Source organism: Triticum urartu, chromosome 3A (assembly GCF_056163025.1).
Source record: "Triticum urartu cultivar PI428250 chromosome 3A, HENAU_Tu73, whole genome shotgun sequence".
Classification (NCBI taxonomy): domain Eukaryota; kingdom Viridiplantae; phylum Streptophyta; class Magnoliopsida; order Poales; family Poaceae; genus Triticum; species Triticum urartu.
This window is the reverse complement of record NC_141875.1, coordinates 480,470,255-480,492,252: the sequence shown is the minus strand read 5'-3', so window position 1 is coordinate 480,492,252 and position 21,998 is coordinate 480,470,255.

The following is a 21,998-nucleotide window of genomic DNA, read 5'->3' as shown; positions in this document are numbered from 1 at the left end:
AGGGGCGCGCCTATAAGGGGAGTCCAACTAGGATTCCCAGTCCTACTTGGAGTCCCCTTCCTTTTCCAAGAGGGGAGAGAGGGAAGGAGTAGGAGAGGGAGAAGGAAAGAGAGGGGGCGCCGCCCCTAACCTAGTCCAATTTGGACTTGCCATGGGGGGGGGTGCGGCCACCCCTTGAGGCCCTTCTCTCCTTTCCCGTATGTCCCATTAAGGCCCACAACTTCCCCCGGCGAATTCCCGTAACTCTCCGGTACTCCGAAAAATACCCGAATCAATTGAAACCTTTCCGATGCACGAATATAGCCTTCCAATATATCGATCTTTACGTCTCAACCATTTCGAGACTCCTCGTCATGTCTGTGATCTCATCCGGGACTCCGAACAACCTTCGGTACATCAAATCACATAACTCATAATACAAATCGTCATCGAACGTTAAGCGTGCGGACCCTACGGGTTCGAGAACTATGTAGACATGACTGATGCACATCTCCGGTCAATAACCAATAGCGGAACGTGGATGCTCATATTGGCTCCTACATATTCTACAAAGATCTTTATCGGTCAAACTACATAACCACATACGTTGTTCCCTTTGTCATCGGATGTTACTTGCCCGAGATTCGGTCGTCGGTATCATCATACCTAGTTGAATCTCGTTACCGGCAAGTCTCTTTACTCGTTCCGTAATAAATCATCCCGCAACTAACTCATTAGTCACATTGCTTGCAAGGCTTATAGTGATGTGCATTACCGAGACGGCCTAGAGATACCTCTCCGAAAATCGGAGTGACAACTCCTAATCTTGATCTATGCACTACAAAAAAAGACACATCCGTGACATTTTGGGCCGAACGAAAAAAATTCTGTCATACATATGACACTTCTATGATGGTAATTGTGACAAAACCCGGTATCATCATAGATGTGGTGGGCTCCTAATTCTATGACAAAAAATCATGACAGAAAATGGGCTTTTCGTCCTGGGCGGGCCGGAGAAGCAGCTGCATGACATTCTTTGGGCCGTCCATGACGGAAAAAACCATGGTAAAGTGAGGGGAGGAAAATTTTGGGGAGTTCCCAGTTACGGTGGGAGGTCGGGGGCCGAGCGATGCGCGTTTCTCTCGTACACGTACGCGCGTGTGTGCGAGGCGTTGGCTCTAACTGAAGCCGAGCGATTGCACTGCAGGCTACGCGTTAATGAACCCGAGCGATCGATCGATGGCTGTTAACTGAACCTGGTCGAGCGATTCCTTCGCTACTGCTGCTAACTGAAGCCGATCGATGCTGCCTCTGGGATGAACAGTGAGCGTTGCGCGGGGGGGGGGGGGGGGGGGTGTTGGATGAACAGTGAGCGGTGGCATTGCCTCTGGATCAACATGACCCCGTGGTGTGGTGGAGGGCTGGATGAACAGTAGAAGGTGGAGGGGTGGTTGAACAGGACCCCATGGTGTGGAGGGCTGGATGAACAGTAGACGGTGGAGGGGTGCCCGTGGAGGGGTGGTTGAACTAGCCGGTGGAGTAGCGCGCGGTGGAGGCTGGATGAACAAGAGCCCGTGGAGGCTGGAGGAGGTCGACGGTAGCCCGTGGAGGCTGGAGGAGGTCGACGACGGAGATGAATAGTATCCCGTGGAGTCCCGTTTTGCGGTACGCCACACCCCTCCCGATGAACAGGACCCCCGTTTCGACCGTAGGAGGTCCGTTTCGTCCGTTTTGCGGTACGCCACACCCCTCCCGATCAACAGGACCCCCGTTTCGACCGTAGGAGGTCCGTTTCGTCCATTTTGCAGTACGCCACACCCCTCCCGATCAACAGGACCCCCGTTTCAACCGTAGGAGGTCTGTTTCCTCCATTTTGCAGTACGCCAGACCCCTCCCTATCAACAGGACCCCATTCCGAACGTAGGAGGTCCGTTTCCTCCGTTGTGCGGTACGCCAGGCCTCATTTCCATCGCCTGTTCCGTCCAAGCCCTCCCGATGAACACGACCACACATTCCATTGCAACCCAGCCGGTTGGCTCCCACGCGTTCCGTTGCCTCCCGATGAACACGACGCATTCCGTTGCCTCCCCATGAACACGACGCATTCCGTTGCCTCCCAATGAACACGACGCATTCCGTTGCCTCCCCATGAACACGACGACGACGCTGTTTCTTCGTTCCGACCCGGTCATGTACACGAGCGCTGGCCGTACGTATGCGCGAGTAGTCGTTCGAGACCCCGCCCGTATGTACACATACGTGGCCGTATTTTCTTTCTTGCACCCTGGCCGTTGTACGTACATGTACATGCTACGTGCGCGCCTCTACTACGACACGTGCGCGCCTCTACATCCACCAATATATATGTACGTACACGTTCGCGACCAGAATGACAACGCTACGTACACTTCGACCAGGTGGGTCCCGACTGTCAGGCACTTCCTTGCCTGCGAAGATGTAGCTGGTGGGTCCCAGTAGTCAGGGGCAAATCATTTTTTTGCCCGGACGCACTTCCTTGCATGCGAAGATTTAGCTGGTGGGTCCCAGCAGTCAGGGGGAAACGTTTTTCGCGAAATACAGTGGCCCGTCCGGTGGGTCCCAGCTGTCAGGTGGAGGAATCATTATTTTTTTGTGTAATAAGGAGGCACTTCCTTGCTGCGGCCGTGGACCCAGCTGTCAGCCTCAACACGTATAGTCCACGTCCGATGGAAGTCGTTCCTTGACCACGTTGACCACTGAGGGAGTCCTGGATTAGGGGGTCACTGGACAGCCGGACTATATCCTTTTGTTGGACTGTTGGACCATGAAGATACAAGATTGAAGACTTCATCTCGTGTCCGGATGCGACTTTACTTGGCGTGGAAGGCAAGCTAGGCAATACGGATATGTATATCTCCTCTTTTGTAACCGACCTTGTGTAGCCCTAGCCCCCTCCGGTATCTATATAAACCGGAGGGTTTTAGTCCGTAGGACAACTGACAATCATACCATAGGCTAGCTTCTAGGGTTTAGCCTCTCTAATCTCGTGGTAGATCTACTCTTGTAATACTCATATCACCAAGAACAATCAAGCAGGACGTAGGGTTTTACCTCTATCAAGAGTGCCCGAACTTGGGTAAAACATCGTGTTCCCTGCCTCCTGTTACCATCCGCCTTAGACGAACAGTTCGGGACCCCCTACCCGAGATCCGTCGGTTTTGACACCGACATTGGTGCTTTCATTGAGAGTTCCACTGTGTCGTCATCATAAGGAAGATGGCTCGCCTCGTTGTCAAGGACAACATCACCTCTAGGGGAGCCCTCGCTGTAGGCCAAACTCTCCTACTAGGCAGCTTCGTCATGACCGCCCGCTCAGCCGCTGCACCGATGATGACCTCTCGGGTCATCCCAAATAGCCTCCACATCGGCTCAAAATTTGCCGAGCAGATGGATCCAATGGAGCTCTCCTCTTTGAATGAGCTCTTGGTTCGCATTGCTGCTTTGGGAGTCACTACGTACTACGATCGGATCAGGCTTAAACCTGACCAAAGGGAGATTAAATCTCCGCCGATCACCCATCAAATAGCGGTGGTGGAGGAGCAATGAGGTGATTCTCCCTCTATCCTGAGGACGAACTATGTCTGGATTCCCGAGCTCTCCGAACAGGATACGCGCTCCCGGGAGGACGCCGCCTTAACCCTGAATCCAGAATTAGGCCGCATACCGAACCCGCAGGGCAATATCCCGGAGCCCGAACTTCCAAGATCGGAAACTCCCTGCACCGGGATCACAGATTGGGTCTGGACTTAAATCCACCCACCCACCCAGATACAAACTATCTTTCCCACATTAGGCAAGCGCCCCAAGATACAATACATCACTATTGGGCCAGATTCCTCCTTGTAATGAACAAGGTCAAGGACTGTCGCGAGGAAGATGCAATTTCGTTCTTTTGCAACAATTGCACGGACAAAGGAGTCCTCAACGCCATAAGTCGCTGTAACGTAGCACACTTCACTGACTTGGCGGACATAGTATGGAAATACTGTGTGATGGAAAGTGCCTGGAAAACCCACACGCAATTTTGGGACAATCCGGCTCTGACAAAACCCCCAGTCCGAACTAAAAGGGCGCACTCTTATAAGTCACCCGACTCAATTACAAAGAAGCAAAAGCCCACTACAGGGCGTGGAACCATATGAATGCACAGCCTTAGAGCATGCTGGGTACTCCGGCAGCTAGCCAAAAGCGGCGAGGTCTTCTCACCCAAAATACCCTAGAGCACCTCCCCACGGATAACAACACAGTATTAACGGTCTTCAAGACCTTCGCCTCAAATAATAGGCGTAAGCGAGCACTCCGCGGCCTTGCCGAAGTCTGCCGCATGGCAGCAATAAATCCATGGAGCGACACGGCTATCACCTTCAACGCTAGTGACGAACCTAAATTCCGAACAGCCCGAGCACCAGCCGCTTTGGTCCTCAGCCCAATTGTGGATGGCTTTCGGCTCACTAAGGTGCTCATGGATGGCGGAAGTGGATAAAACCTCATCTATGAGGAAACTCTCCAAAAAATGGACGTAGACAGCAACCGTATTGAACAAAGCAGTACGACCTTCCGAGGAATCATCCCTAGTCGGGAGGCACGTTGCGCTGGGAAAATCACACTTGATGTAGTATTCGACACTCCGGAGAATTACAAGTCCGAAGAAATTACATTCCAAGTGGCCTCGTTCAGTAGCGGATACCACGCCCTTCTAGGGCAGGAGGCATTCACGATTTTTCAAGCCATACCCCATTATGGGTACATGAAGCTCAAAATGCCCGGACCCAAAGGAATTATCACTCTAGCTAGTGATCCGGACATAGCACTATGCGTCGAGAACAAAACAGCTGCACTAGCCCTTGAGGCACTATCCGAAGCCCTTGTGGCGGAGGAGTTAACCACGCCGCGCTCCACGGTGGACAGGAACGACGTGATACTAGACAAAAGATGCAAGTCCACCTCCTTTAAACCAGGGGATGAGATAGTTAAATTCCAAGTCCATCCAACGGGCCCTACAAAAACAGCATCCATTGGGGCACAGTTAGACCCCGCTGTAGACGCCGCACTACGAGAGTTTCTGCGCGAGAATTGGGACATATTCGCCTGGCATCCTTCAGACATGCCAGGAATCCCATGCAGATTGGCCAAGCATAGCCTTAATATTCTAAAAGGATTCAAGCCGGTCAAGCAGACTCTTCGGCGTTTATCTGAACCTAAGCGACAAGACATGGGAGAAGAGCTGGCCAAGCTACTGGAGGCCGGATTCATTAAAGAAATAAAACATCCGGATTGTCTAGCAAACCTGGTGATGGTACCAAAGAAGGACAAATCCTGGCGCCTATGTGTCGACTTCAAAGACCTTAACAGGGCTTGCCCAAATGATCCCTTCCCACTCCCTCGCATCGATCAAATCATCGACGCTACCGCAGGACACGAATCATTGTGCTTCCTCGATGCATACTCCGGTTACCACCAGATTAAGATGGCGGAGTCTGATCAAGCCGCAGTAGGATTTATAACACCATACGGCCCGTTCTGCTTTAACACAATGCCCTTTGGGCTCAAAAACGCCGGCGCAACATACCAGCGCATGATCCAGACATGTCTGGAAAAGTAGATTGGCAAGACTGTGGCGGCATACGTAGACGATGTGGTCATTAAAACCAGACACGTCGACTCTTTAATAGACGACTTGAGGCTCACGTTCACCAATCTCCGAACATACACATTAAGCTCAATCCGGAAAAATGCGTCTTCGGCGTTCCCGCCGGAAAGCTCCTGGGCTTCATCGTCTCCAGTAGAGGAATTGAAGCAAATCCGGCTAAAATCCGAGCTCTGTCACAGTTGGTTATCCCAACTGACCTCAAGCAAATCCAGAAATTGACTGGATCCATGGCGGCTTTAAGCCGCTTTATCTCCCGATTAGGAGAAAGGTCACTTCCCCTTTATCGCCTTCTTAGGCGCACCGAACACTTCTAGTGGATGGACGCGGCCACGGCCGGACTGGAAGAAATCAAAACCATCCTAGCCGCCAACCCAATCCTGGCCGTGCCAACTATTGGCGAACCAATGCTATTATATATAGCGGCAACTCACCAAGTTGTAAGCGCAGTGCTCATCGTCGAACGAGAGACGGACGAACATAAATTCCCGCTTCAAAAGCTGGTATATTATGTATCCACCATCCTCACTCCATGCAAATCACGATACCCACATTACCAAAAGATAGCATACTTGGTATTTATGGCATCCTAGAAATTATGACACTACTTTCAAGAGTGTTCAATCACAGTGGCATCCGAAGTACCACTCAATGACATAATAAACAACCGTGATGCCACGGGCCGGATTGCCAAATGGGCCATTGAGCTCCTCCCGTTCGACATAACATATAAGCCAAGACGACCAATTAAGTCGCAAGTACTGGCCGATTTCGTAGCCGAATGGACAGAAGCCGAACTCCCTAAAGAGTACGGCGCATACTCCAATTGGATCATGCACTTCGACGACTCTAAAATGCTGGCTGGTCTAGGGGCTGGCGTCGTCCTGACGTCCCCCACCGGAGACACGGTGCAATATGTGCTCCAAATACTATATACGGACTCCAATAACGCAGCAGAATACGAGGCCCTACTACACGGCCTCCGGATGGCAGTCTCCATGGGCATCCAATGCCTAGAGGTGTGTGGGGACTCGAACCTCGCAATATCACAAATAAATGGAGACTTCGATGCCAAGGATCCAAAAATGGCTGCATATCGCAACGCCGTCCTCAAAATGTCAGCCCGGTTCGAGGGGCTGGAATTCCACCACGTGGCTCAGGAAAACAACCAGGCAGCAGACATCCTAGCTCGTATCGGCGCTAAACGTGACCCTGTCCCACCAAACATCTTCCTGGAAAGACTATTTAAACCATCCGTGGTATGGGAAGGGGACACCGGCAAAATTAGTCCGGACCCGGCCACAACCCCAGATACCAAATACTCTGACACAATCAGAGGCTCCGCCACTGAAATAACACCTTCAGCCCACGTGATAATGGACGTCATCGCCCCGTGGACAGAACCATTCCTGGCCTACCTAACTAGACAGGAATTACCCGAGGACCAAAATGAGGCTCGTTGCATAGTGCGGCGATCTAAGGCCTACAAGGTCCACGTGGGAGAGCTTTATAAGAAAAGCACAACCGGACTCCTTCAAATGTGTATCTCCAAAGAGGAAGGGCGGAAGTTGTTAGCAGAAATCCATGCCGAACTCGGCGGTCACCACGCAGCAGCCCGGGCCCTTGTAAGTAAGGCCTTCCGTACAGGTTTTTATTGGCCGACGTCCTGGGCAGATGCACAACATCTGGTTCAACATTGTGTTGGTTGCCAGCTTTTTGCAAACCAAAGCCACATGCCACCTAGCGCCCTCCAAACCATCCCCATCACTTGGCCCTTTGTGGTCTGGGGGCTCGATATGGTCGGACCCCTCAAAGGGGGAACCCATAGGAGAAAATACTTACTGGTCATGGTGGACAAATTCACCAAAGGATAGAAGTCAAACCTGTCAAAACGGCTGAATCTGGACCGGTGATAGACTTCATATCCGGGGTTGTACACCGTTATGGCGTTCCCCACAGCATCATCACTCACAACGGCACGAACTTTACAGCCGACGAGGTGAAACTTTGGTGCAGCAACATGGGCATCAAGCTCGATTATGCCTCTGTCTATCATCCGCAAACTAACGGTCCAGTTGAAAGAGCGAATGGTCTTATCATGAGTGGTATTAAACCCAGATTAGTCTGGTCCTTAAAGGAATCACACACTCATTGGGTAGAGGAGCTCGACTCCGTACTATGGGGGATGCGGACCACGCTGAATCATACTACCGGATACACACCGTTCTTTATGGTGCACGGCGCTGAGGCGGTGCTGCCTTGCGACATAATTCATGACTCACCTCGAGTGCGCATGTACGAAGAAAGAGAGGCCGAGCTCGATCTGCAGGAAAGTTTGGATGCCCTGGAGGAGGAGCGCGACATGGCAAAAGCTCGTTCCGCATTCTATCAACAACAGGCTCGAAGGTATCAAAGCAGAGAAGTGCGGGCCAAAACCTATAACATTGGTGAACTAGTTTTGCGCCTGCCAGAGAAGAAAAAGAACAAGCTCAAGCCCAAATGGGAAGGTCCCTTCATTATCGACCAGGTTCTGACCGGTGGAGCATACCGTCTACGGGATGCATCGAATAATCGACTCGGGCCAAATCCATGGAACGCAGCTATACTCCGAAGATTCTACGCCTAGCGCCGGACTCTATGTTCGTCTCCTTACCTCCTTGAATTTTCTGCACATCTGTTTTTTCCCTCTTTCTTTCTCTCTTTTCTCTTCAAAGCCCTAAAGGGCTAAACTTGTGTCTTGGTTACAAAATCTCGACGCGCTAACCGCGCACAATATACCTAGGGCTTCCTATACAGAAACTTAATCTAATTATTTTTACGGGCTTCATGCCCCGCACATGTGTCATTCTTCCGCATGTACCCTTTTTCGCCATTATATGCATCGATGTGACTTAAGTTTTGGCCAAGCTGGGTTTCCTGGCTCTTGTGTTTATGCCCTACGTTCCCGTTAATTCCGCTAGGGCATAAGGGGAGCACCTCTGCGATTGTTACTGCCGGGTCAGCCGGATGTGTACCTCAGACTGGGTGAAGCTGAAAGTTAGTGTTCTTAAGGGAATATTCGGTCGGTGAATAAAAGATGACTTTCATTTAAATAACTACACGCCCCCAGATGTTTTTAACCTGCGTCTCGCAGTTCGGACATGCACATTAGGGCATGCGTACCTAGGGAAAGGAACCCATAACGGAACTATTCTCCCTGGAAGATGTTTCTTACTACCCATGTAATATAACATAGCTAGTTGGGTACTTGTCTGTTCATGCACTTATGACCCCTACGCCTGGTTTCCATGCATACCCCGGCTTTTATATAACCGAGTGGGTATTCGGATATACTTCAGACTATCGGGTCCAGAGGTCGAAGTGAAAAGGTCCGCCATGACAAATGATTTACAATCCGGCTAGAGACATTACATATGTCACTTGAAGTTCACAATCACTAAGACTGATTAAATTCTTCTTCTATGACATCCAACAGGCTGTCTAGCCTACAATCCTGTTGGGAATACTTGGCGGCTAACTCTACTTGATCATACACTAAACTGACAGGGATCTCTTTCCCATCGAGCCCCACAGGTCCGACCTCCGCCATGTGGTTTGGGTCAGCCTTGGTGTATCGTGTCTTCACCATAGCCCAGGCTTCCCGTGCACCTTGTCGGCAGGCTGATATCTTCCATAACATGAAGCGCCGTCGTGCTCCCTTCAGCTTCTCTATAAGCTCCCCCATGCCTCCTAGCAGGGACCCGGACGGCCACAAGGCTTGGGCAATACTCTGCATGACCTGCCGAACTTGTTCGTGCAGTTGTGAGAGCTCTGGCAGAAGACCACCCGAGGACCCGGGCATCTCCTTCGTGGGACGACCCGTCAGCATACCTGCAGACATAACACTATTAGCAGGCTCCTTCGCGGAACTCCTTTAAAAATTTCGTTCAAGCACTTACTAAAAATGTCGTGCTGAAGCCGTTTATTCTCCTTCACGGAGTCGCAAGATGGGCTCGGACGTCCTTCAGTTCCACGCCCAGCCGGATATTGGCATCTTGGAGATCATTTTTCTCCTGCCTGACTCGCGTCAGCACGCGCTCGCCAGCGTTTCGCTGTCGCTCATCACGTGCCGTATCCGCCTCCACGGCCTTCGGATTCACTCCGGGGCCACCTGCAACATCTATTGTTAGGTGTGCATATACGTCGCATACTACCTGGTACTGATATTCTTTGCAATAGACAAAGGAGTTACTAGGGGGACCATTTTTGGACTCCCTCAATGCGGCAACAGTGGCTTCCAGCTGGGCCTTGCACTTGCCCAGCTCTTGGGACAGTTGGGAATTCTTCTCTGTAAGAACCTGCACAAATATTGATCCTTAAGTCAGTTGCGTCAACTGTTTCAAGTCTCAGGGGCTACTGATACATATAATCGTCAGATTTACTTACCCGTACATCCCTTACATACTGGTCCGTGGCTCTGGCTAGACCATTTTGAGTAGCACGGAGGTACGCGTCTCTAGAATTGAAGGCATCAAATGCCTCTGGTGAGAAGCAAGAATCACGGAGTACAGCCCGGTGACGCCTATGATTCATGGCGCTCTCCACTTCTGAATTTGTAGCAGACAGTCTATCCGCATCCTCTGTAGGAGGAGTATCCAGCGTCCGCCCCATGTCGGCTTCCGCCTCTATGTCCGGCCCTGGAGCCCGACTGGTGGAAGCGTGATCGGCAACCTCTCCGGACATATTCTGGCGAGCGTTTTTCCTATTAAAGAAACATGGACGTCATTACATTTTGAGAAAGATGACAACCATGGAGTGGGGTTTTTTTTCTTTCATACCTCTGCGCTGGCATCTCCGCCCTGACCGCCTTCCTTTTTGGCCTACCCGGCCTTGGTGCCTCTTCTTGGCGAGTTGCTGCGGGTTCGGCACGGCGTCCCGAATGCCTTCCCTGTAAAACACCATATGTATATGGTAGGTGAAGTGTCTAAAAGGGGATCCTAGTTTTTGGAGCTAGGATTTTGGTTTTTCTTACGTGCGACGCAGGGAGCAGTCCCGGATAGTCGGCCGTAATGGCCACCATGGCGTCATCACACCTCAGTTGATAGAACTACCTGTCTATTAGCTCCACGAATATGTCCGGATCTTCTTCGAGTCCGGGACCGAGGGCCCGGTCAGGGTCCTCTGGTTGTGGAGATGGTCTGTTGACCTCCCTTACAGCTTTTCGCAGTTCCTGCCATAAAATGGCAAGGTAAGTACCTACGATAAAAAATGCTGGAAGAATGGGAGTAAGGAGATATGACTCACCCATCTTGGAGGATTGTACATGGAGAATCCATCCCGTGGCTTGATGCGGATGAACTCCTCTTCCTCTCCCTTGAACAACTTGGACAGAATTTTTGCTAAAGCAGCAGCGGAGTCCAGTCCCTTACGCCCGCAACGGGTGGCATCATCTTCCCCGTTGAAACACCACAGGGGGTGCCCTCGATATTGAAGTGGTTGCACTCCCCGCATTATGCATATTGACATAACCTCGATTACTGTCAATCCTGATTGAGCCAGCGCTTTAATCCGGTTCATCAGGTAAAGGACTTCTCCGTTGTCTTCCTCCTGGGGGCTCCGTGGGCGCCAGCTTCGGCGTTTCTTCAGAGGAGCATTGTTGAACTCAGGAAGACCCCGCCGAACAGGATCCGGAAGGGGAACGTCCTCCATATAAAACCATTCTGAAGGCCAGTCTTTAGACGTCTTCTTCGGAGTACCAGACAGGTATCCGGTTTCGGCGATGCGCCATATTTCGGCTCCGCCCACTTGATAAAGTGACCCCTTCTGGGTGCGAGGGACGAGGCAAAATAACCTCTTCCACAGCTCGAAATAAGCCTCGTAGCCCATGAATAACTCGCAAAGGGCGACGTAGCCGGCGATGTGTAATATGGATGCAGGGGTGAAATTATGCAGTTGGAGGCCGTAAAACTCCAGGAGCCCGCGGAGGAACGAATGAATTGGAAATCCAAGTCCCCTTAATAAGTAAGGAACAAGGCACACCTGCTCCCCCGTAGAGGGGCTGGGGAAGCTCTCCGCTTGCTCCCCGCCTTTGTAGGTGGCGAGCCCGGCTCGAACGGGAACCATATACGCTGGATAGAGAAATCCCTGAGTCTGCAGTTTGACTAATCGACTGTATGGGACGGAGCATCTCTCCCAATCACCGGGCTTAGGGCTATGGGGGCGAGAGGAGGAGCTACGGTGGTCGGCCATGTTGGAATGGATTTTTTCAAGGCACGCTCCGATGGGTTCTCGCTGTGTGAGGATGGTATGGATTGGATCTAGGAATCCACATCCCTTTAATAGACAATTTATTTATCTGGCTAGGGGGTGAATGTAAAAACGCCCTGGCTCCTCGTATTCGTTCGACGCATGGAAGATAGCCCTTATTGGGCGCAGAAGCCAAGAAGTCCAACATTTATGGGTCCGGACACTACCTAACAAACGTTCAAGATTTGAGGAGAACCCGCCTTGCAATGCCGAAGACAATACTGCGTGCCGGACTTGACGTCATTGAAGCCTGGTTCGGGGGCTATTGAGGGAGTCCTAGATTAGGGGGTCTCCGGACAGCCGGACTATATCCTTTTGTCGGACTGTTGGACCATGAAGATACAAGATTGAAGACTTCATCTCGTGTCCGGATGGGACTTTACTTGGTGTGGAAGGCAAGCTAGGCAATACGGATATGCATATCCCCTCTTTTGTAACTGACCTTGTGTAACCCTAGCCCCCTCCGGTGTCTATATAAACCGGAGGGTTTTTGTCCGTAGGACAACAGACAATCATACCATAGGCTAGCTTCTAGGGTTTAGCCTCTCTGACCTCGTGGTAGATCTACTCTTGTAATACTCATATCATCAAGAACAATCAAGCAGGATGAAGGGTTTTACCTCTATCAAGAGGGTCCGAACCTGGGTAAAACATCATGTCCCCTGCCTCCTATTACCATCTGCCTTAGACGCACAGTTCAGGACCCCCTACCCGAGATCCGCCGGTTTTGACACCGACAACCACGCCGCGCCGAGAGCACCAGGGCGGTGGACGACAGCGAGGCCTAGGAAGGGGACAACGGGGAGCCGAGGAAGACGCGGCAGTGGAAGCCCGCATGGAGAGGAGTACGAGGGTTCACTAGTTCGGCCGCGATGTGAGGCTGCCGTCGCCGCAGGGGCTGGCGAGCGGTGCGAATAGTAGGGGTTGGTGAGGCCTCCGCGATAGCACAGCCGGCCACAGGGGGTAGGAGCATGCGGAACGACCGGCGCTGCTTTGGGCGGCTGGAGCAAGAAGACCAGAGGTTGAAAAAGCACTACGGCCGTTGGATGGACATCATACGGTCAATGGAGCTAGAATCATTCATATTGACTAAAGTTGAAAGAGGCCCCCGTCCCAGTCAACTTAGTAGGCCCACAAGTCAGCCTCCCACCATGGTGGGTCCCAGCTAGCAGGGGGAGTATTCATTTTTTGTGCGTAATAAGGAGGCACTTCCGGTGGGTCCGAGCAGACAGCGGGGGGAACGTTTTTTCCGCGAAATACGCTGGCCCGTCCGGTGGGTCCCAGCAGTCAGGGGGGAAACGTTTTTTAGCGAAATAAGGTGGCCCGTCCGGTGGGTCCCTACTGTTAGGTGGATGAATAATTATTTTGCGCGTAATAAGGAGGCACTTCCTTGCGGCCGCCAGGACCCAGCTGTCAGCCTCTCCACGTACAGTACTCTTCCGATTTAAGTCGGTTGTTGACCACGCCGCGCGGAGAGCACCAGGGCGGTGGTCTGGATGACGGCGAGGCCTAGGAAGGGGACGACGCGGAGCCAGGGAAGACGCAGTAGTGGAAGCCCGCGCGGAGAGGAGTACGAGGGTTCACTGGTTTGGCTGTGGTGTGAGGCTGCCGTCACCGCAGAATAACAGGGGGTGTGGGTGAGTAGAGGGATGGCCTGGCCAGCGGTGGGAGTACTACGGGGCGGTGAGGCCTCCATGGCATCACAGCCGGCCAAGGGAGGCAGGAGCACGTGACACGACCGGCGCTGCTTTGGGCGGCTGGAGCAAGAAGACCAGAGGTTGAAGAAGCACTACGGCCGTTGGATGGACATCGTACGATCACTGCACCTAGACTCGTTTATATTGGCTAAGTTGACAAAGCCCTTGATACGCGTCAACTTAGTAGGCCCACAACTTGGATTTGTTAGAGAACATATAGCCCATTTTCGATTTGTAAGAATGTACAGCCCATTATTTAATTCTAATGGAATTTACTACAGCCCATTTACAGTTTGTTAAAAATACAGCCCAACTTCTAGCTAGGACAACGATTAATAATTTCAAACAACCGCTCAAAACAGAATTCAAAAAAAATCCCATATTTTGATGGGATCCGAAATATTTTTATCCAAAATTTCTAGTCAGGTTAAATATAATTTCAAAATAAAGTTGTATTACATTAAAATCCAACGAAATATTGCGCGCGCAACAAGTAATGAAATTAAAATTTTCAAATTCCAAAAATCATATATTTTTCAAACTAATTACGTGTTTGGTGCATAGTAAATTTCCAGTTATTATAATTACATCCCATTTATTATTATTTCTTAAAGTCAATTTTCTTGTTCAGCCTAATGCATACCTCCTAGGAAAGTTTGCAGGCCAGCGGGGCGGAGAATAACAAGTTGACCCGGATATTGTGTACAATTGTCGGCCCAGTTGCATTGCTGATGTTGAAAAAAAGGCATGTGTAGTAGAGTAAAACCTAACATGGTTACTCGGCCCACATTCAGCGACACCGGAAAGGCCCAAACAAGGCTTTTGTGCAACTTTTTGAAGTCACTGAGCTCAATTAATAACTTAAGAAAAAAGTTAGATTACAGTGGAACCTAAATAAAAGTTGTCACGAGTAAATAAATAATTCAACGGGTCCCACTTGTGCGTGTGCGCGTGCGCGTGTGCGTGTGTGTGTGAGAGAGAGAGAGAGATAGAGAGAGAGACCCATCGGTCGATGCTCATAAATACATCTTTCAGCCATATGCATTGCTGATGCTCAGTAAAAACTTATATAGTTGACACAATCATATAGAACATCATAGCACACTGAACTTGCATACAAAAATTTCATGCAGGCGGCACAATCAGGATGGAAGCAGTGGATCGCTACGGGAAGGGCTATGTTGAAACCAACGAAGTCGTACATAACGGTCCATCGTCTTTATCAATGATGGGGAAATATCTTGAATGTTGTGCAAAGAAAACAGACAGACAACACAATAAGTTCTGCTAGCACATTAAGTTGACGTATGCTACCTCTTGAGCTTGCGTTGAATTTTCCCGAAGAGGAAGGGATGATGCAGCAGAGTAGCGTAAGTATTTCCCTCAGTTTTTGAGAACCAAGGTATCAATCCAGTAGGAGGCCACGCTCAAGTCCCTCGTACCTGCACAAAACGATAGCTACTCGCAACCAACGCGATTAGGGGTTGTCAATCCCTTCACGGTCACTTACGAGAGTGAGATCTGATAGATATAATATTTTTGGTATTTTTGGTATAGAGATGCAAAGTGAAAAGTAAAAGGCAAAGTAAAAAAGCAAAGCAAGATTTAAAGTGATAGAGATTGATATGATAAGAATATACCCGGGGGCCATAGGTTTCACTAGTGGCTTCTCTCAAGAGCATAAGTATTCTACGGTGGGTGAACAAATTACTGTTGAGCAATTGACAGAATTGAGCATAGTTATGAGAATATCTAGACATGATCATGTATATAGGCATCACGTCCGTGACAAGTAGACCGAAACGATTCTGCATCTACTACTATTACTCCACTCATCGACCGCTATCCAGCATGCATCTAGAGTATTAAGTTAAAAACAGAATAATGCTTTAAGCAAGATAACATGATGTAGAGAGATAAATTCATGCAATATGAAATAAACCCCATCTTGTTATCCTCGATGGCAATGATACAATACGTGCCTTGCTGCCCCTTCTGTCACTGGGAAAGGACACCGCAAGATCGAACCCAAAGCTAAGCACTTCTCCCATGGCAAGAACTACCAATCTAGTTGGCCAAACCAAACAGATAATTCGAAGAGACTTGCAAAGATAACCAATCATACATAAAATAATTCAGAGAAGATTCAAATATTATTCATAGATAGACTTGATCATAAACCCACAATTCATCGGTCTCAACAAACACACCGCAAAAAGAAGAAGATTACATCGAATAGATCTCCATGAGAGAGGGGGAGAACTTTGTATCGAGATCCAAATAGAGAGAAGAAGCCATCTAGCTACTAACTATGGACCCGAAGGTCTGAGGTAAACTACTCACACTTCATAGGAGAGGCTATGGTGATGTAGAAGCCCTCCGTGATGACGGCCCTCTCTGGCGGAGCTCCGGAACAGGCCCCAAGATGGGATCTCGTGGATATAGAAAGTTGCGGTGGTGGAATTAGGTTTTTGGCTCCCTTTCTGATCATTTGGGGTATGTAGGTATATATAGGAGGAAGGATTACGTCAGTGGAGCAGCGAGGGGCCCACGAGGCAAGGGGCGCGCCCTAGGGGGGTGGGCGCGCGCCCCACCCTCGTGACTGCCTCTTTGACTCCTCGGAGTAGGGTCCAAGTCTCCTGGATCACGTTCGGTGAGAAAATCACATTCCCGAAGGTTTTATTCCGTTTGGACTCCGTTTGATATTCTGTTTCTCCGAAATACTGAAATAGGCAAAAAAACAACAATTATGGGCTGGGCCTCCGGTTAATAGGTTAGTCCCAAAAATAATATAAAAGTGGAAAATAAAGCCCAATATAGTCCAAAACAGTAGATAATATAGCATGGAGCAATCAAAAATTATAGATATGTTGGAGATGTATCAGCATCCCCAAGCTTAATTCCTGCTCGTCCTCGAGTAGGTAAATGATAAAAAGAGAATTTTTGATGCGGAGTGCTACTTGGCAGAATTTCAATGCAAATCTTCTTAATTGTGATATGAATATTCAGATTCGAAAGATTCAATACAAAAGTTTATATTGACATAAAAATAATAATACTTCAAGCATACTAACAAAGCAATTATGTCTTCTCAAAATATCATGGCCAAAGTAAGTTATCCCTACAAAATCATATAGTCTGGCTATGTTCTATCTTCACCACACAAAGTATTTAAATCATGCACAACCCCGAGGATAAGCCAAGCAATTGTTTCATACTCTAACTTTTTCAAAACTTTTTCAATCTTCATGCAATACATGAGCGTGAGCCATGGATATATCACTATAGGTGGAATAGAATGGTGGTTGTGGAGAAGACAAAAAGGAGAAGATAGTCTCACATCAACTAGGCGTATCAACGGGCTATGGAGATGCCCATCAATAGATATCAATGTGAGTGAGTAGGGATTGCCATGCAACGGATGCACTAGAGCTATAAGTATATGAAAGCTCAAAAAGAAACTAAGTGGGTGTGGATCCAACTTGCTTCCTCATGAAGACCTAGGGCAATTTGAGGAAGCCCATCATTGGAATATACAAGCCAAGTTCTATAATGAAAGATTCCCACTAGTATATGAAAGTGATAACATGAGAGACTCTCTACTATGAAGATCATGGTGCTACTTTGAAGCACAAGTGTGGTAAAAGGATAGTAACATTGTCCCTTCTCTCTTTTTCTCTCATTTTTTATTTGGGCCTTTTCTCTCTTTTTTATGGCCTCTTTTCTTTCTCTTTTTATTTGGGCTTCTTTGGCCTCTTTTATTTATTTTTCGTCCGGAGTCTCATCCCGACTTATGGGGGAATCATAGTCTCCATCATTCTTTCCTCACTTGGGACAATGCTCTAAATATGATGATCATCACACTTTTATTTTTCTTACAACTCAACAATTACAACTCGATACTTAGAACAAAATATGACTCTATATGAATGCCTCCGGCGGTGTACCGGGATATGCAATATGACAATGATGAATGTGTCATGATAAACGGAATGGTGGAAAGTTGCATGGCAATATATCTCAGAATGGATATGGAAATGCCATAATAGGTAGGTATGGTGGCTGTTTTAAGGAAGTTATATGGTGGGTGTATGATACCGGCGAAAGTTGCGCGGTATTAGAGAGGCTAGCAAAGGTGGAAGGGTGAGAGTGCGTATAATCCATGGACTCAACATTAGTCATAAAGAACTCATATACTTATTGCAAAAATCTAGAAGTTATCAAAGAAAAGTATTACGCGCATGGTCCTAGGGGGATAGATTGGTAGGAAAAGACCATCGCTCGTCCCCGACCACCACTCATAAGGGATACAATCAATAAATAAATCATGCTCCGACTTCATCACATAACGGTTCACCATACGTGCATGCTACGGGAATCAAAAACTTTAACACAAGTATTCTTTAAATTCACAACTACTCAACTAGCATGACTCTAATATTATCACCTCCATATCTCAAAACTATTATCATGCTTCAATCTTTTCTTAGTATTCAACACACTCAAAAGAAAGTTTCACAAATCTTGAATACCAAGCATATTATTATTAAGCAAATTACCATGCTATTAAGAGACTCTCAAAATAATTTAAGTGAAGCATGAGAGATCAATAGTTTATTTAAAACAAATCCACCACCGTGCTCTAAAAAATCTAAGTGAAGCACATAGAGCAAAATTATAACGCTCAAAAGATATAAGTGAAGCACATAGAGCAAAAATACTTAGCTCAAAAAGATATAAGTGAAGCACATAGAGCATACTTACATAGCTCAAAAGATATAAGTGAAGCACATAGAGTATTCTATCAAATTTTAATTCATGTATGGCCCTCTAAAAAGGTGTGTACAGCAAGGATGATTGTGGCATACTAAAACACAAAGACAAAAATAATACAAGACTCTCCAAGCAAAACACATATCATGTTGGTGAATAAAAATATAGCTCCAAGTAAATTACCGATGGAAATGGAAGAAAGAGGGGATGTCTTCCGGGGCATCCCCAAGCTTTGACTTTTTGGTGTCCTTGGATTATCTTGGGGGTGCCATGGGCATCCCCAAGATTAGGCTCTTGCCACTCCTTGTTCCATAATCCATCAAAAGAATTCACCCAAAACTTGAAAACTTCACAACACAAAACTCAATAGAAATCTCGTGAGCTCCGTTAGAGAAAGAAAACAAAAGAACACTTCAAGGTACTGTAATGAACTCATTATTTATTTATATTGGTGTTAAACCTACTTTATTCCAACTTCTCTATGGATTATAAACTATTTTACTAACCATAGATTCATCAAAATAAGCAAACAACACACGAAAAACAGAATCTGTCAAAAACAGAACAGTCTGTAGTAATCTGTAACTAACGCAAACTTCTGGAGCCCCAAAAATTCTAAAATAAATTGCTGGACGTGAGTAATTTATCTATTAATAATCTGAAAAAGAATTAACTAAATATAACTTTCCAAATAAAAATGACAGCAGTTCTCGTGAGCGCTAAAGTTTCTGTTTTTTACAGCAAGTTCAACAAGACTTTCCCCAAGTCTTCCCAACGGTTCTACTTGGCTCAAACACTAATTAAACACAAAAAAACACAACTAAAACAGAGGCTAAATAATTTATTTATTACTAAACAGGAGCAAAAATCAAGGAATAAAAATAAAATTGGGTTGCCTCCCAACAAACGCTATCGTTTAACGCCCTTAGCTAGGCATAAAAGCGAGGATAGATCTAGGTATTGCCATCTTTAGTTTTAGAGAAAAAGAGAGCAAACTTGTTGTCTATGGAATTAATCTTTCTATTTTGATAGAGTACATGTCCATTAATGATAGAAGAAAGATTAAGAATGTTGTGGAAATTGGCATCTAGGGTAGCTTTTATCTCTTTAATAGATTCATTTTGGTAAGAAAGTAAGAGAGTCAGAGAGATGTGATTTCAGCTTTCTCATTAATGGGGTGCCCAAATATAGTTTTCATCCTCTCATAGGTATCTATGGGGTCCCCTTCAAGAAAACCCCCTTGAAAATAGAATCTAAAACTTGTTTGAACAAAGCGGGTAGCCCAACATAAAAGCTTTTTAAGTAAACCTCAATTTGATATTGGGGTACATATCTAGCCCGGACCCTTAACAGCCTATCCCAAGCATCTTTCAAAGATTCATCAAGTAAATAACGAAAAATTCCAGAATCATCTTCATCAAAATTACTAAGGTTCTCATTGATAACTCCGGCAAGTTGTTCCATAGCATTCCGATTTAAAAGTTTAGATAAGATAGAAGGATTGTCTAAAGCACTAGAACTTGGGAGAGAACCCCCAACTCTTTTTGGTTCTGACATGGCGAGGGAAAATAGGCAAATAGAGAGGGAGGATAGAGAGAGAGAGAGGGCAAATAAAATGGCAAGGGTGAAGTGGGGGAGAGGAAAATGAGAGGCAAATGGCAAATAATGTAATGCGACAGATAGGGATTGTGATGGGTACTTTGTATGTTGACTTTTTGCATAGAATCCCCGGCAACGGCGCCAGAAATTCTTCTTGCTACCTCTTGAGCTTGTGTTGGATTTCCCAGAAGAGGAAGGGATGATGCAGCAGAGTAGCGTAAGTATTTCCCTCAGTTTTTGAGAACCAAGGTATCAATCCAGTAGGAGGCCACGCTCAAGTCTCTCGTACCTGCACAAAACGATAGCTAATCGCAACCAACGCGATTAGGAGTTGTAAATCCCTTCACAGTCACTTACGAGAGTGAGATCTGATAGATATAATATTTTTGGTATAGATATGCAAAGTGAAAAGTAAAAGGCAAAGTAAAAAAGCAAAGCAGGATTTAAAGTGATGGAGATTGATATGATAAGAATAGACCCAGGGGCCATAGGTTTCACTAGTGGCTTCTCTCAAGAGCATAAGTATTCTACGGTGGGTGAACAAATTACTGTTGAGCAATTGACAGAATTGAGCATAGTTATGAGAATATCTAGGCATGATCATGTATATAGGCATCACGTCCGTGACAAGTAGACTAAAACGATTATGCATCTACTACTATTACTCCACTCATCGACCGCTATCCATCATGCATCTAGAGTATTAAGTTAAAAACAGAATAACGCTTTAAGCAAGATGACATGATGTAGAGAGATAAATTCATGCAATATGAAATAAACCCCATCTTGTTATCCTCGATGGCAACGATACAATACGTGCCTTGCTGCCCCTTCTGTCACTGGGAAAGGACACCGCAAGATCGAACCCAAAGCTAAGCACTTCTCCCATGGCAAGAACTACCAATCTAGTTGGCCAAACCAAACGGATAATTCGAAGAGACTTGCAAAGATAACCAATCATACATAAAAGAATTCAGAGAAGATTCAAATATTATTCATAGATAGACTTGATCATAAACCCACAATTCATCGGTCTCAACAAACACACCGCAAAAAGAAGAAGATTACATCGAATAGATCTCCACGAGAGAGGGGGAGAACTTTTTATTGAGATCCAAATAGAGAGAAGAAGCCATCTAGCTACTAATTATGGACCCGAAGGTCTGAGGTAAACTACTCACACTACATCGGAGAGGCTATGGTGATGTAGAAGCCCTCCATGATGACGGCCCTCTCCGGCGGAGCTCCGGAACAGGCCCCAAGATGGGATCTCGTGGATAGAGAAAGTTGCGGCGGTGGAATTAGGTTTTTGGCTCCCTTTCTGGTCGTTTGGGGGTACGTAGGTATATATAGGAGGAAGAGTTACGTCGGTGGAGCACCGAGGGGCCCACGAGGCAGGGGGGTGCGCCCTAGGGGGGTGGGCGCGCCCCCCACCCTCATGACCGCCTCTTTGACTCCTTGGAGTAGGGTCCAAGTCTCCTGGACCACGTTCGGTGAGAAAATCACGTTCCCGAAGGTTTTATTCCGTTTGGACTCCGTTTGATATTCTGTTTCTCCGAAATATTGAAATAGGCAAAAAAACAGCAATTCTGGGCTGGGCCTCCAGTTAATAGGTTAGTCCCAAAAATAATATAAAAGTGGAAAATAAAGCCCAATATAGTCCAAAACAGTAGATAATTTAGCATGGAGCAATCAAAAATATAGATACGTTGGAGATGTATCAACGTACAACCCTTTCTAAAAAAAGTTCAGGTACAAAATTAGAACAGGTCACAATCAAATGTACTGGCATATGAGTGCTTCACACCCATAGCTCGGATTTAACTAGTATCTGACAAGATTCAGTTGTTACCTCAAATTAGAACACATCCAGGCAGCCAGCCCTGCCTCTTCTCCCAAAGAAGCAGTGGCCTCCGCCGCGCGATGGAGTAGGCCCTGTGCCATCCATCATTCCGAGCAACACGGGGAAAGTCTGA